We start from the raw sequence: 26811 nt of genomic DNA, 5'->3' as shown, positions 1-26811 counted from the left end.
CATTACTGCATTTATTTTAAATGGTGGCATGGGGAGCTCAGGTGATCTGTTAGCTGGTTCCAGAAAGAGTATTAGACTTTGAGAGAAGCTATGAATAAAAACTCCATTCTGTTGCCTCAGTGATTAGCTAAGCCATATTGTAATCTCATGGTTTACTACATGTGGGGCTGAGTGCTTACTGCTTAAAAAAATGAGAGTGACTAAAATGTCTTTAGACAAGAACTGATTGGAGGGCACTTGTTGGGATGAGCACATTATGTAAGTGCTGAATCACTAAATTCTACTCCTGAAACCATTATTACACTATATGTTAACTAACTTGGGTTTAAATAAAATGAAAAAATAATAAAAGAACTGATATTTTCAAACATTGTGATCTAATATTTACAAAGTGTTGGACATCCAGGAGGTGGTAGTAGTGAGTAATGATTAAGAGTATGGACACAACCCAGGCCGAGAAGATTGATTACCTTTCCAAAACAGGAGTAACCTAAGTGGTTCAGATGTGGCAGATACACGAAGGCATCTAAACAAATGAGAGACATTTTTCACAGACTGATAATGTTAAAGTCAGCTGGAGGAGACTACATCTCCTCAAACCCTAGATTGTGTCTTTGATTCATTGGAACAATATGACTATTGTAAAATATGACATCATGGAGACATTTTCTGAAATCTGCAAGAGAGGGGTAAGGCATGATAATAGGATTAGTCAGGCCAGATTAGTCTCATATTGGCCTTACTGGAGTGACTGGTGCAATTTAATTCAATATTGTCAAATGGTCAATCTGATTACACTTGAGTGTGTGTGTGTGTGTGTGTGTGTGTGTGTGTGTGTTGCAGGAGCATTTGAAGGGAGATGCTGGCCAATGTATTTATGGGAATTAGCTGGCAGGTAAAAACACTAAAGGAGAGGATTATATGTGATTGTATGTGTGTTAGTTATCTGTTGCTGTGTAACACATTGCCACCAAATTTAGAAGGTTATAAACAACCTTAACCATTTAGTATCTATCACCTTTTCTGTGGGCTAGAAGTATGGGAACAACTTGACCAAACCGTTGTGGCTTGAAGATTCTCATGAGATAGCAGTCAGATGTCAGGTGAGACTACTGGGATATGAAGACTTGACTGAGGCTGTAACATCCTCTACAAAGGTAACTAACTCCTATGATTGGCAAATTGGAGCTGACTATTGGTGGAAGTTCTCAATTCCTCTCCCGGAGTGCCTTTCCATGTGGCTCGTTGACTGTCCTTATGATATGGTGGCTGGGTTCCACCAAAGTGAGCCAATCAAAGAAACTGAAGCTTCAATACCATTGGTAGCCGATCGTTGGAAGTCACACTGTCATGTCTGCCTGTACTTTAGTTATCACATAAGCCAGCTCTGATTCGTATAGAAGGAGACTAATATACAGCATGAATACAGAAAGTGAGGATAATCAGGGGCCATTTTGGAGGCTGGCTGTCACAATCCATTAAGAGAAATTCCCTTTCCTTTTTCAAGTAATTGGGATAGAACATGTTTTCACTAGGAAGTCCTTGTGAATACTTGTCATCAGACTGTGATGTTGAATCACGATATTTATTATATGCAGGAGTACTGACAGAAAGTAGAAGTACATTGGAATTACCCTGTGGAGTAATTATGGTAGAATTGCTATCAAATAGTGGTAAGAGAGAGAAAAAAATCTGTCCCCCAGTCAGATTATCACATTAAAAGAACAAACTGAACACAAGCAAACAAAGCAAAAAAACATAATGACTCTGGAATGGCTAAAAAAAAAAACAAAAAAAAAAAAACTGGGCTAACTTTTTGTATTAGAGACCAATCTGAAAAACCTGTCCTTTTTTGAAAAATATATATTTTCTACCTCAAAAGAGAAAGGAAGAAGCATATAGTCTGCGAACATTCAAGAACATGACACAAGTGGATTGCCAAGAGGCTCTCTTCTGTTTTCTGCCAAGTACCTCAGTGATTGAACTGTACTCCTCATTTGAGTTTACTGTATTATTGAAACTGTCATGTTGTGTTAAATGGAACCATTTGTTTCTCCACACTGGCTGATGAGTGTTTTAGGTTGGCATTGTACTTGGCTGGCCTATATTCCAGTGTACGATGACTAATTAGCCTGAACTTGAGTGACAGAGTTGGGAAGGGAGTAGTGAGTGGTTAGCGAGATGTCAATCCACTATTGCCAACTCCTACCTCAAAATTTCTTGTTCTAGGTCTCCATTTATCATCCACGTCAACTTTTCTGCTCGTTGGCTCCTGCTTGACATCTAAATCACAATTTGGGTGACCAAAGGCATTCTGACACGTAAACATTCCTTTGACCAAGTTGAGTATGTAATAAAAATAAGTCCCATAAGGGATTCTAGCCGCTGTGATTGATTGGAAACTATTCTAGGGCTGCAAAACTTGTGGCATTCAAAATAATTTTTAATATGGGAGGACTTCAGAAATGTTGTAAGAGAACTCTGCAAATTCAAGTTGTATTGATTCATGGGTGAATAACAAACCCAAGCACCATAGTATTTTCTTCCTCTCTAGATCTGTGCTGTAATGATATCCAAGTTTCAAAATATTACTTGTCTTGTAATCTACCCAGATTCTTGGCATTTTAGCGGCTGTGGCCTAGATTCGCATTGCCCATCCTAATATCCATCTCCTCTTCTTAGAACTCTAAGGCACGTGATTGTCTGGAATAAGGACAACATTTGCAGTTAGATATGGTCGTATGCCTAAAGGTCTAGCCAAAGGCATATAAATGGAAGTGCATGACAGTTTCTGGGAAACTTCTGTAAGATAGATTGTAGGTGTGCTTTAAACCTGCTTCCCCCTTACTTGCTTCCTTCTGTTTAGAACTCAGATGTGATGGTTGGAGCACCATGTTGGACCAAGTATAAGTAATCATGAAATGGAACTGAAAGCAGTCCAAGTCCCAGGTGATGAGGAAGCCACCATATCAGCTCTTGCTTGCCTATCCTGGACGTCACGTGAGAAGGAAATTTCTATTTGGTGAAGGTAAGTTACTTTGGTAGAGCTCCATTGCGGGATCTTTATGAAGTCTTAGATTTAAAAGTGGTCTTCTACTATACTGGTAAACATGTGGCATTGCCAGTCCCTTTGTAAGCTGTGTAGAAATAACAATGGCACTTTCCATGTGATAGTCAGAGATACATCGCTTTAGTAGCATCGCAGGGGAGAATCACAGTACCTCAATGCAGTATGCCTACACAGAAGCTCCAGATGCTGTCACTTCTGTTGCCAAGAAAGCAGCTGCCTCTCCTGATTCCCTGTTGGTTCCAGTGCACATTCCTGGGTGATTCATCTTGGGACACATGTGTTCATTCTGTGCCAGAATGAGGAACACCAATTTCAACTTTTGCAATTCATTAATGTTTTCACACATGTGAGGTCATGGAAAGTTTTTGTAATGGCTGTTTTATGGCATTATGACTTCAGTGATAAAATACTAATTTTTTTTCATATTAGAGGATAAAAAATATGAGAAATTTAGCGTCCTATATGTGGCCAAATGAGTCCAAATTTTTTGCAAATAAAAGATAGAAAACAGACTTGGAAATAAATATTCAAAACATGAAACCTGTAATTATTTAACTCACAAGCTGTAATCCTTTCTGAATTAAAGCTCTGGCTTAATATGCATGTTTCAATAGTATCATACCCTTTAAAGTGAATTCATCCACAGTTTGATTAAAGAATTACATTCGTGTTAACTGTGGCTATTTTTGTAAAGTAATTATGGAATACTTATTATGAATAAAACACTGAATTATACCCTATGAAGGGGGGAGCACAAGTGTCTAAAGTAGAGAAAACAGCATGAATATGTCTTACTTAGTATGGTATTAACGGTATACACATATCGTAATTCATTGAAGACCTGAAGGAAATGTGCTGAACTTTTAGCATTAGTTTTGAGTATTGTGCAGGGTATTTGGTGAATCTTTAGTATCCCTTGGTAGCTTCAATAGGTGTTTGGTAAAAAGCTATGTTTTTCAAAATCATGGCTATTATTTGATTATTCATGTTTTCATCACTAGACACTGCATATATGATGTATCTTATAATCTCTTCTAATTAAAGAAATGCTGCTACTGTAAACATGGCTGGCAACTCCCTTTATGTGCACGTTTTGCAAGTGTGAAGAATGGCTGTTCATTTGCAGCTGTAATCAGTTCACTGAAAACATTTGTTTCTCTATAACTGACAGTTCTGAAGCCTGTGTTAAAATAGAGTCAAAGTCGTTCCTTAACAGAAGTGCAAGAGACAGTTTTCTACTGTTTCCTATTATCTCTCAAATGTGTTTTCTACTCAGCTTACATGTTCTATACAGGTTTGCAAGAGAGCAGCCGCTTGGGAATCCTGATGCCGAGAGTGATAATAATGCCTATTAGACGTCAGGTATTTTACATATATTTTTTGTAAACTTCATAATAATTTAAAGGGCAGTTATCATAGCTCCCATTTTATTAATGATAAAACTAAGACACAGAGGGGCGCCTGGCTGGCTCAGTCAGTTAAGTGTCCGACTCTTGGTTTCAGCCTCAGGTCATGATCTCAGGATTCATGGGATTGAGTTCTGCATAGGGCTCTCACTGACAGCGCAGAGCCTGCTTGGGATTCTCTCTCTCTCTCTCTCTCTCTCTCTCTCTCTCTCTCTCTCTCTCTCTCCCCTCACACACACACACACACACACACACACACTCTCTCTCTCTCTCTCAAAATAAATAAACTTAAAAAAAAAACAAACCTGAGACCCAGAGATTTAAGTTAACCTTTTAAGATCAAAATACTAATTAACGGAAAACGTTGGTTTGAACTCAAGTCTGTCAGCAGCAAAATTGTGGTTTCCACTGTATGATACTACTTTCCATGTGATACTAGACTTTCACTATTACAGTCCCTTTACAGCAGTTGGGATATTGGAATGAATCTGCTTCATTTTTAGTGGGTTGAAATATTTCATGACTTTGTTGTGAAGCCCAGTTGATTTACTGCTTAATGTCAGGTAGTGTCCACTGACAACACAGGTGAAATTACCTAAGAAGCCAAACATACACACCATGATTATGACCGTTTACCATCTCTTTTCCCCAACGATGCTTTTATTGTTAAAGAGCATGTGCTGAAATGTGATGTTTTAAAATTAAGCTCATTGAGGAGAGATATATATATATATATACATACATATATATACTATTTCTAGGAATAATTTATTTCTAGGAATTCCTGGTGATGATATTTTAGGGAGTCTCAATTAAGAGAAGAGGATGAATATCCTAGTCAATGGATGCAAACAGTCCTGTAGAGATGGGTGAAAATGACCACATGATAATAGACTGTCAGGGGGATGGTTTGTAATGCATGAACTGGTTTGTGGCGCAGGCCGTTCAGCCGGTAATGAGGCAGCAGATACTGCCTGTGGCTTGCACGTTTAAAGCTTTCTGCCTAATTTGCAGAATATTAAAGGGAAAACCTGGTAGAATGTTAGAATAGTATTCCTTTAAAGGCAAACCCCAAAGAAGTCAGATCTACTGCCTGTTCCTCAAGGTATGATTCAGGCCTGTTTAGAGACACGCCCTTTCCAGGCCCCAATTCATTGTATTGTGTTGCAAATATAAGGCAAACTCCCACTACCAGAGAGCAAACTTCACCCAAAGGCTCCATTTCTCTCTCTTGTATAAAGCCTAAACCTTTTGATACCTCCCTGAGGCTTTTAAACACAGTTAAACAGGTGATCTCATGGTTCCTGAGTTCAAGCCCCCACGTCGAACTCTGTGCTTACAGCTCAGAGCCTGGAGCCTGCTTCAGATTCTGTGTCTCCCTCTCTCTCTCTGCCCCTCCCCCACAAATGCTCTGTCTCTCCCTGTCCCCAAAATAAACAAACACTAAAAAAAAATTTTTTTTAAATAAATAAACAACAGTTAAGCATGGCAATGTTGGGAATGGGTTGTCCAATGAGATACTTAGAGATGACAAAATCCTGGGATCCTAGAATTGCTTGAGCTCGGAAAAAGCATCTGAAAGACTGACAGTTTTACATACATAGATTTTTAAATCTCACATTTTGTAAGAGACAAGCCATTTAGCTCTTGTTTTATCGCCAGCAATTTGAAGCTATCATTGAGACAGAAAATATGACCTGTGAAGTTTCATGGCATATGTAAAACCTTTCCCATTTTTCAAGTTACTCTCATTTGCTTAGTCATTTACTGAAATAAGATTTCTTGTGAGATAAAACACCACAACCACCACCTACACAAACAAATAAATCAATAACTAACTCTTCCCTCAAATACCTTATCACAAGAAATTCATTTGCTTCTTTCACAAATCAATTATTTGTATATTTGGAACTTGATGTCTTTGCAAGTTAATAATTGGTTGTTTAAATCAGGAGTAACTGCATTTGAACAAAGTTATTCCCATATTGGACCCATTCTTTTTTGAAGTTGGAACTTCAGCAGTAAGGAGTTGATTATTCTTTGTTTGTATTTTGCTATTGTTAAATAATTTAAACAAGGAAGCCTTTGGATTGAGATGGCTTTAAGGTCCTAGCAGCCTACATGCATAAATGAAAATCTAAGACTGTAAATGCCTCAAGGTTATGAATTTGAAACCTAAGGACAACCAATCATAACCAACTGAGACGTTAAACTACAGCCAGTCAAGAATTTCCTTACTTTGCTTCTACCTTTGCTATAAAGTCTCTCCCCCAGCTGCTGTCAGTGGATCCACCCTAACCACTTCTGATTTGTTGCTGCACTGATTCAAATAGATTTTTGCTTAAATAACCCTTAAAATTTTTGACATGCCTCAGTTTCTCTTTTAACAGTATGAACTGTTTCCCACTTCCCACTCCCCAGTCGGGTTAAGAAGGCGTTTGCAAAATCATATATTCTTAGAATTTCCCCATGATTTTGAACAACGATTCTGAGTAAGAGATGAATTCTTGTGCTGTGTAAGGTAATAATGATACTTACCCTATGGCACTGACATAAGGATAAAGTGAGTTAGTATGGGTGAAGTGCTTTTTAAAAGAGTTCCTGACACATAATAGGTGCTCAGTGTAAGGTGGTTATAATTATTGCCTCATTGCTTTAGTCCTGATCATCATCACCTTTCACCTAAATAACAGCAATAACCTATTAATTTTTTTTTTTGCCATCAATCTTATCTCCCTCTAGCCTTTTTCCACAGAACAAGCCAGAATTATCCTTTTTGAGGTACAAATATGCTGCTCCCATTGCTTTACTTTAGTAGCTGCCTGTTACTCACAAGATATAATCTAAACTCTTTACTATTACAGTCTGGTTTCTCCTTAGTTCTCTTGCCTTATCTTGTAATCCCTCAACCTCAAAATCCACATCTTTTCATTTTATTTGTAAACCCAATGTTTAAAAAAAATGAATTAGAAGCTTCAACTTGGTTTTCTTTTATTAATAATCAATTCATAAATTAGTGGATTAAAATTTCCCCTGCAATTCACTCCATTTATAAGTTGAGTTATTTTATATTCCCTTGAGTGTTTCAAACCACATTAAAAATTTTTAAATCTCTTGATCTTAGGCACCTTAAAAAACAAGTAAATGTGCTTTTTTTAATAATGGTAAAAAATACATAACATAAAACTTGCATTTTTACCATTTTTAAGTGCACAGTTAATTCAGGGTCCTTAAGTGCATTCACACTGTTGTCCAGATATACTTTTAACTAGAGCTTTAAAAATAGTCTAAGGGCTTAAGCATATTTTGTAAGTTTGGTTAAATCAAACTTATAAATGTTGAAAATTGGGTCTCCAAAAAATTCATATTCTGTCCACAATTTAGTTATTTTATATCCTTTATGTTAAAATAAAGATACCAATTAGATATTTCAATGTGAAATCACAAGACTTTTATGTCATGTTCTCTTAAACATTTGGAACATAAAAAATACATTAAAGAAAACATTTCAAAAATTTACTTGTGAAAATGGGTAAGGTTTTATTACCATCTTGATGCAAAGGAACAGCATCCTAGTAGGCCAATTAAAATAGTCATCTTCTGCAGGCACATCATACAGGAAATGAGAATAGTCACATAACCGTTAGACTTGTCAAGAAAAAAAATTCAAAGATTTGGAAATGGGCAAGAGAGATGATTGCCCTTTTAAAGGAATGTTAGGGATTTCCTTCAGAGATTATCTGACATTATAGGGCTATGCACCTTTGATTGTTTCTCTGTGACAATTTCAAAACCATAGGGGTAGAAATTAAGTTATAGACAACTGGTATTTCTCAAGTGATTCTCATGCATAGCAATACAAGTGAATTATGTCATGTAGAGATATAACTTGTTTCTACTATGTGGAAAAAATAATTTCAAATATTATGTTTTAAGTTATTAACCAGTTTTCATCTATTAGCAAATTCATTTTAGCGATCTTGATTGCCTACACATATATATCTATCTGTGCTTTAAATTCACCTTTCAACCAGTTTTAACACCTTATTGATTTGCTCACTAATTAATGAGCTAAAATAAAGTGTTTGATAGTATTCATTTCATACTTTTATGAGTCATGTTCTTAATTTTGTAAAAATATATACTTCAGAAAATTAGGTTTTTAAAATGGAATGTCTGATTAAAAATATCCTGGGGCGCCTGGGTGGCTCCATCAGTTAAGCTTCCGACTTTGGCTCAGGTCATTATCTCAAGGTTCCTGGGATGTGACGGGCTCTGTGCTAACAGCTCAGAGCCTGGAGCCTGCTTGGGGTTCTGTGTCTCCTCCTCTCTCTGCCCCTCCCCTGCTCATGCTCTCTTTCTCTCTCTCTCAAAAATGTATAAACATTAAAAAATTAAAAAAAAAATCTTGACTGACAATTGACAGCATGCTGAGAGTGAACTATTCACTAGTTGAACAAGTCATAATCCCTATGTTCTTTAGAAAATTGTTCACACAGTGGGGATTTATTCCCAGAAGAAGTCATTAATTACTGCATGGAAAACATTTCTGTTCTAGACAAGTGTTGAGAAAAGTTACAAACTTTTAGAATGTTTCCAAAAATTATTCACAACATTCTTGAGGTTACACAACTACTTACCATTTCTGGCTGTCCTTGGAGAAGAGACCCAGGATGATTCAGCCAAGCCGCAGGTAAACATGCTGAGTATTCCCATCTCTTTCCAAGGAATTTTTTAAGATATGCTTTTTTGGTGTGTATATGGTATGCATCTTTGCTTTTTTCCTTCCTTCTTTCTTTCCTTCCTTCCGCTCTCTCTTCCTCCCTCCCTCTCCCACCCTTTCTTTCTCTCTTCCTTCCTTCCTTCCTTCCATCCTCTATTTCTTTCTCCCTCCCCCACCCTTTCTTTCTCTTTTTCTCTCTCTTCTTTTCTTTTTATTTCTTTGTCTCTCTCTGTCTCTTTCTTTCTTTTGCCTTTCTATTTTTCATCCTCTGATTTTGATGGATAGAATCAAAATCTTACTCGTTTAACTAGGTAGTGCTAATCTCTTTGCTGAAAGTTTAAATTCAACAAATCTTTCTATTGCCTGATTGGTTTCTATTTCTCTTGCTCATTAGATACCATTCTTTCACTGACACCCATCTTCACTCTTTTCCAGCTCATACAGAGAACTACAGACATTGCCCCTAGTACACTAGGTTGTCTCTTGTCGTTAGATCTTTGTACCTAAACCTGCAATCATCCTGCCCCTACTTCTGAGATGAACTTCTCTGGGAGGTTTTTCTGCTTTGAAACTCAGGGTTAGGTTTCTTTTGTGTGTGTGTTCTCATCACAGATGTATCTATCTCTCCTGCGGTGCTTATCACACTGCATTGTAAATACCTGTTGCCTTGCCTGCTATCTCTCTTAGATAATCTTGAGGATGGGGACAACATCTTGTTCACTGTTGGAGCTTTCACACTAAAGAGAGGCCCCATAGAAGGTGCTTAGTACATACTTATGAGAAAAAAAACAGATGAAGTTCAGGGAACAGCTCTGAGACTTCAACACTATATTCTGATGGTGGAACAAAGCTCAAACACTAGAAAAAGAAATCCATGTTGTCAAAGCTCCTAAGGAATCTAAGTCCACTTTAGTAGCATTTTGCTAGTCTTGTCAGTTTACTGACCTTATCTAATTCATTCTTCATCAACCACTTTTATAGAAATATCCTGAGAGGACCAATGGCTAAAGGTACTTGTGACCTTATTAAAAGCACTTATGGTTGCTGGATGAGTAACTTTAAAACAGAAATCAAGTTTTCTGTTGTCATAGAGAATGACACCAACTCTCCTCTGCTCATACAAAAGATTTAAGCCGCGATAAATGATGAAACAATTTTAAGACATCATATTCCAGCAGCTGCTAGTTTGGTGTTTTCTACTGCAGGCAGACACGGTTTCATAGAGTCTTTGCTGGTGTTAAAGGGAAGCCCTGACTCCAGCCCTTTTCCATAGGTGAGGTCTCGTTCCTGTCTTTTCGTTTTGTTTTGTTCCTTAGAAAATTTTTTTGTAAAGTTTACTTTGGACTGTCCAAGATTTCCAGTGTTTCTGTTGCAATCCAGTTGGCTATGACCTAGAGACTTATAAAGAAAACAATTAGCATTTTATGTTTAGCTGCAATTTTCAGTGTATCAACCACATGTGATTGTACCATATTTCTGCTCAGTGACTCCCTAATTAGTGACAGTCACAGATGCTCTTGCTGCATTCTTGGAATCACTATCTGAACAAAAATAAAGTTAATGTGCTCTATTTTAGTTATAATAAATTTTCAGGTACCACACAAATCATGAAAATAGTCAATGACAACAGATGTTACCAATTACTTTGTAGTTCTGTATTTGGGGGGGGGGAGAGGGGGTTGAATATGCATACGACATTTCTTTCTTTCTTTTATATTTATATTTTGTGATAAAATGGTAGCTAAAAGAAGTGAGATAACATAAAATTATTAACAGTATGTGTGAAATTGTACAGAATACTTCTATAATTCTAATGTTAAGGAAAGAGTTGATACTAATATATTACCTTAGGTAATTATGACTTATGTTTATTGTGTTTCAAGGGATGTGATTTGCTTTTAAGAGCCAGACAGATGCTACAAATCTTTCTTCCCAAGAAAAAAACATTCTGAGATTCCTCTCAACAATTGTGAATTATTTGTTTTGAACATTGTGGATGTCTGGCATTCATTTTGTGTTATCCTGACCCTTTTGTAGCCAGGCATCAAAATCTGTTTTTCTAGTACTGTGGTTAGTCTGCCTGACAAGGATTTTAAAATGCATTTTAGTTTGGAACCATAGCTAATGTAGTTAATGAAAGTACTTTCTTACTTTCTATTCTGATGATGAGGAAAATGTCTGTGCAGTGAAAGTAGTTAGCTAGTAAAGAGTATCATCTCATAGCCCATTGATATGTTATTTTATGAAATTAAGTGAGGTTTTCTTCTTTCTTGTAATTACTGTCTATCTTATTCCATATAGAATGTCAGATACTAGGAAGAATAATAGATACTTTAATTTTACTTTTTTAATTATCAAGAATTAAAAAAAATATGACCTAACCCTTCAAGGGTGGGTATGATAAGAATGTTTACATTAAGTATTCCAGGTACTAGAAAAAGCTAATCTGAAAGTTAACAACTACTTTTAGAAAGAATTATTGGGTTGGGGCACCTGGTGGTTCAGTCAGTTAAGTTTCTAACTTTGGCTCAGGTCATGATCTCACAGCTTGTGAGTTCAATCTCTACCCTGGGCTCTGTGCTGACAGCTCAGAGGCTGGAGTCTGCTTTGGATTCTCTGTCTCCCTTTCTCTCTCTGCCCTTCCCCTGCTTGTGCTCTCTCTCTCAAAAATAAACATATAAAAAAATAAACATTAAAAAATTGCTGGATTTATTTTAACTTATATACTATAGATGTATATTACACATATAATTAATGTTGACTTTTAATGTACCCGACTTCACCCATGAGGGGTTGCCAATTAGGGAATTGTGTAACAGTGTCTAAGATGACAAGAGTAGCAAGGGTTTTTGCTTTTTTTTTTTTTTTTTTTTAAATTATCATTTATTTTGAGAGAGAGAGAGAGAAAGAGCACGATGAGGGGAGAGGTAGAGAGAGAATCCCAACCAGGTTCTGCACTGACAGCATAGAGCTCAATGTGGGGCTCGAAGTCATGAACCACAAGATCATAACCTGAGCCAAAACCAAAAGTTGGACGCTTAACCATCTAAGCCACCCAGGTGCCCCTGTTTTTAAATTTTCACCCCTACTTTAGTTTTTTTTCTTTTTTCTTTTTTTTCTATTAAAATTTTTTTTTAACGTTTTATTTATTTTTGAGACAGAGAGAGACAGAGCATGAACGGGGGAGGGGCAGAGAGAGAGGGAGACACAGAATCGGAAGCAGGCTCCAGGCTCTGAGCCATCAGCCCAGAGCCCGACGCGGGGCTCGAACTCACGGACCGCGAGATTGTGACCTGAGCTGAAGTCAGCCGCTTAACCGACTGAGCCACCCAGGTGCCCCAACTTTAGTTTTTTTTCAAGACACTAGTCAATTTGGGGACATTGTGAGCCATTGTGGTATTGATGTTAGCTTCTTGCTGAAAAGGAGATTAGTTGGCTATAATAGGAATCTAGACATACCTTTTTAGTAGATTAATTGCATCAGTGGTTCCAGATCTTTACCCCTCCTCTAGTCCATGAACTTTGCTTTGTGACTTTGAAGTTGCCCTTACTTAAAGAGGTAAAGTTTCTCTCTGTCCCTAAATTCTGAATTTGGCCACATGATTTGCAGATTTGGTATGTGTAGACGTTTGAAAAAGTGCTTGTATACTCCTGTTTCTGCTCTTGACCCTCTGCCTTTTCCACAGGAACACACCCAAGCTAGGCTGCTGGAGGAATGTAAGGGACATGTAGACAGAATCAGCCACTGACAGCCAGTCAACCCGACATGCAGGTGAGTCCAGTTGTTAGCAGAAGGCCCACTTCGTCTAACTTGCTCACATATAGACTTGTGGACTAATTAAAGGCTGATTTCCGGCATAGTTCATTCATAGTATCATTGTGGCAACAGGTAACTGATATAAATCTCATTCAAGATTTGTTTCTTTTGGGGGGAAATGAGAATTCCCAACTAATGGCTTCAGGGACACTTTCTTTTTCTTAGATTCAGACAGTTCAACCACTGGATAACAGAGGCCTGATAATTCCAGTTAGATAGGATTATAATTGTAGCTTAACCGTGAGGATCAATAGAGCATGTGTTTTAGGCCCCTGGTGCCTGCCTCAGGTGCAAGAAGAAGTATTAGGCTGAATGCAAAGTATTAATTACCAGAGAACACAGAGTCAGGCTGATATTTTTTGCTAATGGAATGTACTAAAACCTGATTACAAAAAATCCTAGGGGACTTGGGAAAAAAAGCTATAAGGGACATTTTATAATGTCTCACTTGCACTGAGTTCCAAGTTAGGTCAGGGGGATTTAAAAGCTTAACATTATCCAAAGACTTTCTTGGTACATCAGGTGTTTATAAGGAATTTTCAGCATATTATCTATTCACTATATAATCACACACATAAATATATTTTTGCCCTCTCTAGAAAATTTTAGAGGGAGATTTATTTTATTTTTTCTTTCTTTTTAGTTTCTTAATACTACCACTTTTGGCTTTGGTATTTCCTTCCATTAAACAAAATACTAAGCTCCTACAGTCTATAATTTAAAAAAAATATTTCAATGTTTATTTTTGAGAGAGAGAGAGAGAGAAAGAGAGAGAACATGCGAGAGCATGGGGGAGGGTCAGAGAGAGAGGAGGAGAAAGAGAGAGTGGGAGAGGGGCAGAGAGGAAGACGCAGAATCTGAAGCAAACTCCAAGCTCTGAACTGTCAGTGCAGACCCTGACTCAGGGCTGGAACTCACAAACCATGAGATCATGACCTGACCCGAGGTCGAGCGCTCAACTGACTGAGCCAGCCAGGTGCATCTGCAGTCTACAATTTTAACCTCTACTTTTAAAATTAAAAATACTCTAGAAATTTATCATAAGCATGATATTTAATGGTTGTATAATACTTAGTTGCATGAATTTAAGCATAATTAACCATTTCCTCTTCTTTTCTACTCTATCACTATTCAAAGTTTCGCTGTAGCAATATTTTTTGTTTGTATTTCTTTCTGATTACCTTTTTATGATGGATTTCCAGAAGTGAGGTTACTGATTCAGATGTTATCAGTATCGTAAAGGCCTAAACTTCTGAATACACGTAGCCTAACTTTTTAAGAAAGGTTATGTTGCTTCTTGAAGTGTGTGAAAATGCTTTTCTTACAACAGACTTGCCAGCATTGAGTACATTCTTGAAAAATTACCCTATGATAGTATGCATATATTATGAAATTTACAAAGCTCAATAATGCTAAAAAATAACAAAAGTGTAATTGTTTTCAATTGCAAAAAATAGTAACTTTTCTCAGATTAAAGATTATTATGTGGCTTTGAAACTGTGATAGAGCTAGAAAGGCAACATTCTTTCCCCCCCACCCCATGCTTCTCAAAGGACCTAGAACAATGATTCATGATAGGATTCTAATTTCCAGCTAATTGAGGGCATGTCTTGAGGCTTTTAGTTTTGGAACTCTAGGTACATAAAGAAAAGGGAATGAGGTGACAAATGCCACAGGGAAAGTAGCAACTGGCCCCAAGAGTGTGTGTCTGAAACTTCACAGTATAGGGGGAGGTACAGTTGTGGATATTCAGACCATATTGTAAGGCTTGAATGCTTGGATGTTGTGATGCTTGAAAACAGGAGATGGTGAGATAGAGTGAGACTAGTAGAAGATTGAGGATACAATGGGCCTTGTTAGAATCCTGTCTCTGTCACTTATGAACAATGTTGTCTTGGGCAACCAATCTGAGCCTTATTTTTCTCATTTTCTAAAAAGAAGATAATATTTTTCTTATTTTCTAAAAAGAAGATAATTGTTTCTAAAAGAAGATAATAAAGTGTTCTGATGTAAGTAAATAACAGCACAGTTTAAATGCACTTGGTGGGGCCCCTGGGTGGTTCAGTTGGTTGAACCTCCAAATTTGGCTCTGGTCATGATCTCTGGGTTTGTGGTTTCGAGCCCCGCATCAGGCTCTGTGCTGACAGCTCAGAGCCTGGACCTGCTTCAGATTCTGTGTCTCCCTGCTTATGTCTGCCCCTCCCTGCTTGTGCTCTGTCTCTCTCTGTCTCTCTCTCTCCCTCTCAAAAATAAACATTAAAAAATGAATAAATACACCTAGTAATAAGTTATCAAAAGGAAATGATGAATGGATTGGGTGTCCTGGCATAGATTTAATGATGGGGTTCTGTAAAATTTGAAGCATCAGGAAGCCGAAGAATAACAGAAATTTGGGGGGACCTGCAAAACGTTGTGGACTAAGTGAAAAAAAATTTAGGGCTCTGGTGGGCACTTGGGCATTTTTACTTTTATCTGCATGATAACTCAGTCTCCCAGTGGTAATGCTTAATGGAGCAGTGACCAGATGTGAATACCTGGGCTGCCTTGCCTTGCTACATCTTTAATTTTATCCTCTAGTGAAATTACTGTTATCAGAAACCGTGTGTTTGGAACTACGAAATTAGAGAATTTTGGGCATTTATTGGGATTGCTCTAATTGAGGGCATCTAGGAGAAAGACAATAACTTGGTGTGTCAAGCTGATATGGAGGTTGGGTCTGAGGGGCACCTGGGTGGCTCAGTGGGTTAAGCATCTGACTTCAGCTGGGGTCATGATCTCGTGGTTCTGTGAGTTTGAGCCCCACATAGGGCTCTCTGCTGTCAGTGTGGAGCCCACTTCACGTCCTCAGTCTCCCTCTCTCTGCCCTTCCCTTGCTTGCATGTGCATTCTCTCTCTCTCTCTCTCTCTCTCAAAAATAAACTTAAAAAAAAAAAAAAAGTTGACGCTGAGATATGGCTATGGCCAAAACCTGGTTTCAGAGAAATTCTGCATCTGTATTTGGGAGGCTAGAAAACAACACAGATGGTCTTTGCCTCAAACCCATTGTGGCTAAGAGACTGTTAAAAAAAACTTTGTGGTTAACAGTTATCTAAAAACTGATAGAGAGGTAAGTTGTAATGAGACACAAATGGTTTGAGTTCTAATGCCCATATCCCAGGTCTAGACCTATCATTTTATATTCACAAGAAAAGAAATGTAAAACATGTGCTGGCATGTAATGCCACATTTGATTAATTTTGACTATTACTAGGATTGTCAGTAATTCCTGCAGCTAAATTTACTGTGTAGACATATGCATTGATTATTGAGATGGGCACATTGATGTGTCAGCTATGCCTGCCACTGGCAAATCATTTCAGCTCAATATAGAAAGGCAGAGTTTGATATCTTGTAAAAGTCTTTTAATAAAACCCTCTATTGGAACTAGCCCTATTTAAATGGACCATTATGATTAGGAAAGGGACTTTGGTTTCCCCAAAGAGGAGTCTTCTACTAATGAGGATTAATTTGAGAATTAGGGAAATTACTTAGAATCAGAAACAGCTGAGAGGAAATGGTTTTAAAGATTTGAATTGGGTTGAATGACTGTGGCTCAAAAATTGGAATTGTTCTTTGTAAGAAATGCCATTAACCCAAACTGAAGGATTAGCAGAGGATTGTGAAAAAGTAAATGAGGCAGTTCTCATTAAGATAGTTTCTTTGGACTGAGTAAAGACGAACGAAGCACTGTTCTTGTATTACTCACTGGTAAAGTGTTAGTTGGACAGAAAGATCCACACAGATTTAATTTGTTTTTTTCTTATTTTTTTCTCTTGTACATTACATGTATTTTTCATTCTGCAAGGGGATGTTTATAGGGCATCACTAAAAATGACACAGGAACTAGGACCGTATACTTCTAGAGTGGATGGGATTTTCATTTGACTTTCTACCCTGTGACAGTCTTCCTGATAGTAAGTTGGTGTCTGTGCTGGAATAAATCCAGGTCGGAGAAATTCAGGATCTCACGAATCAGTCCATTTCCTTCGCTGATAGCACCAAATGTTAGCAAACTCTTCTTTGTGGGGCAAGAAAAATGGTTGCTGCACACCACCTGGGGTTTGCTCTAGGTAGCAGGAGAATCAATCTTCTGTTACATATCTACTCTGCTGTTCTGGGAGCAATAGTGATGGAGGAGAGCACAGTGACCTTAGAGCCCCTCTAAATTCTTAGAGAATTTCATTAGGAATTTGTGAAGTCCTAAATAAAAGCTTAAAAGTTAGGATTTAGGTGATTCTTTGAATAGTTAAGATGAAAGTCTGGCTAGCAGGCTTTTTTCTTTAGGAAAACAAATTTTCAAAAATTATGAAAGCAAGACCCGGGCTATATTAAAGGGGAGGAAATGCATAAAAGAGAATAAAACTTAATAAAGGAATAGGGATTTGGCTTTGATCTGGGGTGATCTAAAGGCTGAGTTTGAGGTTCTGGGACTCAGGGAAGAAATCACTTTATAAGTGGTGTCCAAAAACACGGTGTGGGCAAATTAACTCTAAGAACATTGGTTTTGATATTTAATTACAGGTTTTTGGTTCAGTTGGTTAGTTTCATACTGTAAAGCTTCTCAGCAAATGGAAGATTTCAGCAAAAGTATGTTTTGTAACAACAATAGATAATGGTGCTTTGTGAAATGAAAGGGGGATGGCATGGGGCAAAAAAAAAATCCAGGACAGTTGTAGAAAGAGGGTGAGGCAACCAGAGTAGCCTATGAGAAAACATCAGAGCAGGGGCGGCAGGTGAGAGCAGAGAAATGGCTTGTAGAATATAAGCACCTTCTTCGTCCCTCCAAGAAATCATGGAATTGTGGGGACAGGAGGAGTGTTATTTTGCTTGCCTACTAAAGAAAAATAAGAACACAGAAGCTCACAGAGGACTTGGAGTCATTTGGGTTACAGTAGCCAATGATTATATAGCACTAATTGATTTTAGTTTTTAGAAGCCTTCTCGAATAAGTTTAATACTATGTGCACAAGGACTTTTCTCAACCAACTGAGCCACCCAGGTATCCCTTGCACAAGGCCTTTTCTTAAATATTTAAAAGCTGCCCTGCCTGTCCCCAGTTGGACAGATACAGCTCTATCAAGCATTCCACAAATACTTGGACTCCAGATCTTCTCCCCTCACCATCTTGGACTTGGTTCTCTGGACGTGCATTCTTTTCTCAATATCTCTCTTAAAATGTCATACTTAAAATGGAGCTTGTATCCCTAAGCTAGGGATAAGACTAGTCTATCCAATGAGATTCAATGAGAGAAGAAGCATGTGACCTCCCTTTTTCGGAGCTTTGTACTTCTAGCTTTGCATACTGAAACAGAATCAATTATAATTATGGACCCCTTATCACACTACTGACCCATATTCAACTTTGGTTTTTTGACACAGAGATATTTTTTAAAATATTTTTTAATGTTTATTTATTCTTGACAGAATGAGAGGGAGAGGGAGAGAGAGAGAGAGTGAGCGGGAGATGGGCAGAGAGGGAGAGGGAGACACAGAATCCAAAGCAGGCTCCAGACTCCGAGATGTCAGCATAGAGCCGGTGCAGAGCTCAAACTCAAGAACCATGAGATCATGAACTGAGCTGAAGTCAGACGCTCAACCAGCTGAGCCACCCAGGTGCCCCAACACAGAGATATTTTTTATTCATATCTCCATTATTCTACAGTTGTGGAGTTCATATTTTTTAAGACTAAATTTTATTGTGCACATGTGGTCCATCTTGTTTCTTGAATTCACTCTGGGTCTTGATTTATGCCCTGTAAAGATTTTATAAGGTTGCAAGATGTATATGCTTTCTTTTTCCCTTTTCCAGCTTTATTGAGGTATAATTAACAAATTGTAAGATATTTAAAGTGTACATCATCATGATTTGATGTGCATGTACATTGGGAAAGGATTCCCACCATCTGGTTAATTAACACATTCATTACATAATTATGTAATTACTTAATTGACTTATTGGTGAGAATATTTAAGTTCTCCTCTCTTAGCAAATTGTAATGATAGAACACAGTGTTATCAACTATAGTTTCCATGTTATACATTAGATCCTCAGATCTTACTCATCTTACAGCTGCAGACTTGTTCCTTTTACCAACCTCACCCTATTTCCCACACCTGCCACATTTTGGCAACCAATTTTTTACTTTCTGTTTCTATAGGTTTGATTTTTTTTTTTTTTTTACCATGAAGTATTTGTCTTTCTTGGTCTGGCTTATTTAACCTAGCATAATGCCTTTAAGTACCATTCGTGCTGTTGCAAATGGCAGGATTTTCTTCTTTCTCATGGCTGAATAATATTCCATTGTATATATACACTACATCTTCTTTCTCTATTCATTCATTCATGAACACTTAAGTTTTTCCATATCTTCGTTATTGTAAATAATGCTGTAATGAACATGGGGGTGCAGGTATGTTTTCGAGTAGTGTTTTCAGTTCCCAAATATGAGTAGAATTAGTGGATCATATAGTAGTTTTATTTTTAATTTTTTAAGGAACTTCCATACTGGTTTTCATAGTGGCTATGCCAATTTATAATCCCATCAAGGGTTCACTTTTCTCTATGTCCTTATTGACATTGTGATGTCGTTAGCTCATCTTTTTGATGATAGCCATTCTGACAGATGAGGCAATACCTCATTGTGGTTTTGATTTACATTGCCTTGATGGTTAGTGATGTTGAGCACCTTTCCATGTATCTCTTAGCCATTTGTATGACTTCTTTGGAAAAACATCCATTTGGTTCCTTTGTCCTTTTAAAATGGATTATTTTGCTCTTGAGTTATATGAGTTTCTCATATAGTTTGGGTATTAACCCTGTATTTGATATATGGTTTGCAAATATTTTCCCCCATTCTGTGGGTTGCTTTTTCACTTTGTTGATGGTTTCCTTTGCTGTACAGAAGCTTTTTAGTTTGATGTAGTCCTACTTGTTTATTTTAATCTACTTTCTTGTTAATGTTGAAAATACTGAAAAGAACAAGGCAGAAAATAAAACATGGCAGGCCATTGTTTAGACACAGTTACTCAATCAACTACACATCTGTGTAAACATGCAACATTTGGCTCTCATGGTCTCTTTTAGTCATCTAGAGATTCTGGAGAATAAAACAGCCTCCATAATCAATAGAATCTCATGCCACATATTCTACAGTTTCAATTTCAATTAACAAAGAGATATAATGTTTCATTCAAATGGGAATATACTGTAACCTGCTTATGGATCTTCAATTTCTTACAAATACTATGACCTCTTTCAAATTTATGGTATTAGGATTGTTTTTAAATAGCTTTTTTTGACATTTGCCAACTTAGGACTTGGAGGTTCATTTTCTTCTCTCCTCCGAGTAACAAGAACTTTCACCTTCCCTGAATGTCATGAGATCCTTTCTCCCCTCTGTTCTCAAGACAATTCTTGGAAGATGTCTCAGACTGTGCTCTTATACTAAAGGAATTTTGTAATTTTAGTTTGTGAAGAACTAAGATGTGGTGTTTGCCCAGCTTCTGTCTGTGATTACTTTCTTCATCTTGCATTTAAGCCTTCAGTAAAATATACAATCTTATTTAAAGAATTTTTAAAAAACTTTTTACCCCCTCCCCATTATTTCAGGCCAAGAGAACATTTTAACTTGCTTAATATAAATTTAATTTAAATGTAATTTACATACTCTATGTTGTATAAGCAATATACAAACATGGTCTTGTAACAATATAAATGTTATATAAACACAGTTTTATTCTGTCAGAGTCTCAGCTATATTTACATCACTATCTCCTTGTATTAGTCAGTTTTCTTAGGTATAGTCAAATTCACTCTGGTGAGTTTACACGAAAAGGAATTTGTTACAGCATGTTAGTGGGCTCAGAGAATTTCTAGGTGTACGTTGAATCAAGGCTGTATTAATACAGACAGGAGCAATGTGAGTAGAAGAAATGCCCAAACACATCACGGCACTATTCCCAAAGAAAGCAAGAAATCTTACTACAGTCTTCTGTTATTCTATACCTATTCACCAAAACCTCCTCTAGAGATACTGATAAAAATCTTAGGGCCTTCTTGACCATGAATGTCAGATCTGTGCAACCCCTGCTCACAATCTTGTCTCTGTCAAAGTCTCGTTAGTGAGTCTGTTAGTGGAATATAGTCAAATGAAGAACCTACCTACAGGCAACTTGGGAAATGCAGACGTAATTTTCCCACCCCTAGGGAGCAGGGAGATACACTGTAAGGCTGCTGGAGTGGTGTGAAGTGAATCAATATGCAGTATCTGCTGCGGCCACCTCTTGGGTCATCTAACATGCTTATGTACTCTCTTTTCCCAGAGTACAACTTCCCACAGCAATGGGAGCCAGCAGCATGCTCTATGTATAAAGAACCTAATATAAAGGAACAATTCTTTTTGGAATTGAAGAAAGGCTGACCTTCTCCCGAAAGGGGAGGATCACTATATCATCAGTCATTAAGTGATGTTCATAATTCTTGTTCAGTCATTATTCTGGCTTAATATTCTTAATTTTGTACCAGATTTATAAAGTTTATCATGGTCAGCTTATCTTATATAAACTAGTAGGAGAAATGTAAAGGCAAAAAAAATAGTCAATTGGTAAGGGAAGGGAAATTCTTAATTCCTGATTCATTTCCCTGTGTATCCATTATCTAATTTTGTCACCCTCAGCCCTGTATTGAGTTGTAGCTTTTCTAAAATTTATTGCTGGATAAGGTGGTACTAGGAGTCCATTGGTTTCATGCTTACTCCTCCTGCCTCCCCTGCACAGCAGAACCTTTATTTCCTCTTGAAAATCAGCACTGGGGGACCTGGGTGCCTCAGTTGGTTAAGAATCTGACTCTTGATATCAGCTCAATTGTGATCTCATGGTCATGAGATCAAGCTCCACGTTGGGCTCTATACTGAACATGGAGCCTGTTTAGGATTCTCTCTCTCTCTCTCTCTCTCTCTCCCTCTCCCTCTCCCTCTATCTCTCTCTCTCCCTCTCTCTCTCTCTCTCTCCCCCTCCCCACCCCCCTTCCACATTCTCTCCCTCTCTGTCTCACACACACACACAAAATAAATAAACATTTAAAAAAAAGAAAATCAACATCAATTATCCTAGTCTATATAGTAATATCCAGCCTATTGGTCCAGGACATCAGAAAAGAAGATTGGGCAACTGCCGGTTCAACATAGATTTCAGTAGAACTAATAATTTCCCAGAACCTGGACAGCTAATATTTTCAGCAAGTCAAATAAAATATTTGTTATATTCTCTGAATTGGCCTGAATAAACTTCCAGCAGATGAGCAAGAAGGACCTTGAATCAGCTTGTTATATGTTTAGAATCTCTGCTAATCATATTATGATTACTTCCAGCTAGGTTTATGATGATGTAGTTTTGTTTTTCTTCTCTGTCTCCACATGTTCTCTGTCATTCTCTTCTCAAGTCAGTGAATCTTCATGTAGATGTCACTCTAGCAAGATATAGTGCTTGGTAAATAATAGGTGATCCATACATGTAGAACATTGTTTTTTTAATCCTGACTTCAAATTAGGTTCACTTGGACAGAAGTTAGAGAGAGAGAGAGAGAAAGCATGGAAAAAACTTCCTCCATCCTGGACAAAAACCCCCAAACAAAAACAAGTAAAACTCATACTGGGGCTCTACTTAAGACCATCTATAGGGCCATCTGGGTGGCTCAATCAGTTAAGTGCCAACTCTTGATCTTGGTGCAGGTCATGATCTCATGGCTGTGAGATTAAGTCCCTTTGGGCTGAGCATGGAGCCTGCTTGGGATTCTTTTTCTGCCCCTCCCTTGATTGTGCACACTCTGTCTTCTCTCTCTCTCTCTCAATAATTTTTTTTTTTTTTTTGAAGATCAACTATATGAGGAGTTCTTTGAATGAGGCCCAGGCATCAGTATTTTTAAAAACAGTCTATGTCAGGGGCACCTGGGTGGCTCAGTTGGTTAAGTGCCCAACTTTGGCTCAAGTCATGATCTTATGGCTCCTGAGTTCGAGCCCTACATTGAGCTCTCTGTAGTCAGCATGGAGCCTGCTTTGGATCCTCTGTCTCCTTCTCTCTCTGCCCCTCCCCTGCTCTCTCTCTCTCTCTTTTATCACTCTCTCTCAAATAAATGATTAAAAAATAAAAATAAATAAAAATAGTCTATGTCATTCTCATGTGCTGCCAGATTTGAGACATGCTATACAATTGTAGGCCTGGAGACAGCCCCCAAATCTCTTATTATCTAATTTCACCTTTGGGTAGAAACACCTAAAGCAGCTCAGCCAATGAACACTAAAACCTTATAAATACACAAACATACTTTAACTGTTATGTGTGTGTTTAATATTATCCATTTATTGAAGACAATTTAAAAAAAATTTTTTTTTTAACGTTTATTTATTTTTGAGACAGAGAGAGACAGAGCATGAACGGGGGAGGGTCAGAGAGAGGGAGACACAGAATCCGAAACAGGCTCCAGGCTCCGAGCTGTCAGCACAGAGCCCGACGCGGGGCTTGAACTCATGGACCGTGAGATCACGACCTGAGCCGAAGTCGGCCGCTTAACCGACTGAGCCACCCAGGCACCCCAACAATTTTTAAAAATAGAGGTAAAAAATGAAAACAATATCATTTGTAATCCCCTCACATAGAGGCCACCACTGTAGACATTTAGATTCATATCCTTGTTTAGAAACCCATCCACAAGTAATTGGGGATCGTGATATATACTTAATTTTTATCCTGCCTTTTCTCCTTATGTTGTTTTGAGCTGTTCTTCAGGTTACTAAATGTTCTTTGAAAAAGGGGAGTTTTAGAGGCCACAGAATACTCTACTATGTGGCTGAACCAAAGTATATTTATCTTTAAATATTTCTCATGGAAATTTTCAAAGTAGAGATACAGTGGAAATGAACCACCACATACCCATTATGGGACTCAAACTTTACCATCCTGATTTAACAGCTTAATTATGGTTTATGTCCCCCTGTAGATACAGGGGAATAGTTAGTTACAAGGCTGTCATTCCTAAATGATCACTTTGGTTTGTCCTTAGGACACCTTCCTGTCAATGGCCACCGTGGATGTTCGTACATAATTTAACCTCCAGATTCAGTTTTGTATTTTCAGTGCAGGCCTGGGGAAGTTCAAAGCATCCACCCCCAAATGTTGGACTCAGCCTATCTTAATGCCTTTGGTAGTTTTTTCTTTCAATTATTGTTATGGCTTTATGATTTTTGAACCATGTATCTTTACCTGGAATTTTTGCAAACTGATGGATTTTTAAAATAGCTTTATAGAGATATGAATGATATATAATAACATGCACATATTTAATCTATACAATGTGATAGGAATTTAAGAAACAAAACAGAAAAAATAGAGAAAAAGACAGACTTTTATCTATTTCTTTTATTTATTTCTTTTTTAATGTTTATTTGTGAGAGGGAGAGAGACAGAGTGTGAGCAGGGGAGGGGCAAAGAGAGAGGGAGACACAGAATCAGAAGCAGGCTCCAGGCTCTGAGCTGTCAGCATGGAGTTCGACGCGGGGCTCAAACTCACGAACTGGGAGATCATGATCTGAGCCGAAGTCAGATGCTTAACCGACTGAGCCACCCAGGCACCCCTTTTTTTGTTAATATTTTTATTTTTATATATTTTTTAATGTTTATTTATTTGTGTGAGAGAGACAGACAGAGTGTGAGAAAAAAACCCAGACTTTTAAATATAGAGAACAAACTAGTGGTTGTCAGAGGAAGGTTGCTAGGGGGATGAGTGAAATAGGCGAAAGGAATTAAGGGTAAATTTATCATAATGAGCACTGAGTGATGTAAAAATGAAAATAAGAAGAAAATAAAAATAATAAAGTGCATAATGTGATAAAATGTGGAATATGTATACTGCATGGTCTGAATGTTTATGTCCACCAAAATTCATATGTTGAAATCTTAACCCCACAGGTGATGTGGGAGGGGGTGTGGACTTTGGGAGGTGGTAGTACCTTTACAAAGAAGGCTCCAGAGAAACGCCTTGCCCCTTCTAACATGCAAGGGCACAGCAAGAAAGCACTATCAACCAGGAAGATGGCCCTCATCAGAATCTGACCATGCTGGAGCCTTCATCTTGGACTTCTCAGCCTGCAGAATGGTGAAAAATAAGTTTTTGTGTTTTATAAGCCACCCAGTCTATGGTATTTTGTTATAGCAGCCCAAATGGACTAAAATATGTGCACTCTTGAAACTATCACCAAAATCAAGACAATGAACAAATTCATCACTCCCAAAAAATATCCTCATACTGTTTGTAATATCTCTCACTGGACTCATCCCTGTCCCTCTCAAGTTTCTGGACAACAGTGATCTGCTTTCTGTCCCCATAGATTAGTTTGCATTTCTTACAATTTTATATCAGTGGACTAATACAGTATGTACTCTTTTTTGTCTTTTACTCAGCATTATTATTTTGAGATTCCTCCATATGGTAGTGTGTATCACTAGTTTATTCTTTTTTTATTGCTGTGTAATATTCAATTACATGGATAGACCACTTTTGTTTATCCATTAACCTATTGATGGCATTTGGGTGGCTTCTAGTTTTTAGCTACTATAATGAAGCTGCTACAAATATTTATGTACAAATCTTTTTTTTAATGTTTATTTATTATTATTTTATTTATTTACTTATTTATTTTTTTGAGATAGTGCCAGTGGTGGGGAGGAGCAGAGACAGAGGGATACAGAGGATTTGAAGGAGGGCCTGTGTTTACAGCAGAGAGCCTGATGCAGGGCTCAAACTCACAAACCTGAGATCATGACCTGAGCCAAAGTTGGAGGCTCAACCAGTTGAGCCACTCAGGTGCCCCTCATGTACAAATCTTTGCTTTCATTTCTCTTGGGTGGGAAAGCAAAAATGAAATGATAAAGTGAAATGGCTGAATCATATGATAGTGCATATTTAGAGAAATTGCCAAATTGTTTTCCAAAATATTGTACTGTTTTATATTGCCACCAGCAGTGACAATGTCCTCCTTATCTTCACCAACATTTGCTATGGCCATTCTTTTTAACTTTAGCTATCTTAGGAAGTATAAAACATGTGTAGTATATCTCAGTGTGGTTTTAAACTTGTATTTCCCTGATGACTAATGATGTTGAGCATACTTTTTTATGTGCTTATTTGTCACCTATGTATTATCTTTAGTAGGTGATTGTTCAAATCTTTTGACTAGTTTTCAATTAGCTTTTTTCTTATTGTTGACTTTTGAAAGATATACTTATATATATGCATCTGTATACAGGTCTGTATACAGATGCATATATATATATGTATATATATATACACACATACACATACATATTCTAGATTCAAGTCCTTTATCATATGTAAGTTGTGCAATTATTTCCTTATGGTCTATGGCTTGTCTTTTATTATTTTAGTAGTGTGTTTCGAAAAGCAGCTTGAAATTTTGATGAAGTCCTGATGGATTTTTGACAATACTGAATAATCTCTGTGTAAGATTTGCTTTAGAATTTGTTATGAGCCAGCTATCAAAGTTATTACCAGTGACTGAGAATGTTCTGTGTTCTTTGTGAGGAAAAACAGAATTTTAATGAAATGTTGAGTTTTTTCCTCTGGAAAAATATCTTGATCAAGAAAAAATTATTCTGTATAATAAACATTTCCTTATTTGATTAGCATCAAAAAGGAAGCCATACTTTGCCTAGAGATAACACTGAGCTTTTCCTTCACCCTAAG

The 26811-nt window shown here is 37.4% G+C and overlaps 1 long non-coding RNA gene across 3 annotated transcripts; it reads left to right on the top strand.

Moving 5' to 3' along the window:
* Positions 1-25688, top strand: LOC131504294 (uncharacterized). 3 transcript variants are annotated; one of them, XR_009257906.1, is made up of 8 exons: positions 1-1157; positions 2867-3028; positions 4365-4432; positions 9035-9169; positions 10405-10472; positions 11083-11168; positions 12886-12971; positions 25017-25688. It is a non-coding gene; the product is annotated as an uncharacterized LOC131504294 (long non-coding RNA). The 3 variants fall into 3 exon arrangements; XR_009257907.1 differs by having other exon boundaries at positions 1-3028; positions 9100-9169; XR_009257905.1 differs by having other exon boundaries at positions 1-3028.
* The last annotated feature ends 1123 nt before the right edge of the window (positions 25689-26811 follow it).

The sequence above is a fragment of the Neofelis nebulosa genome, chromosome 2 (genome assembly GCF_028018385.1).
Source record: "Neofelis nebulosa isolate mNeoNeb1 chromosome 2, mNeoNeb1.pri, whole genome shotgun sequence".
Classification (NCBI taxonomy): Eukaryota; Metazoa; Chordata; class Mammalia; order Carnivora; family Felidae; genus Neofelis; species Neofelis nebulosa.
This window is presented reverse-complemented; position numbering and strand designations above follow the sequence as displayed.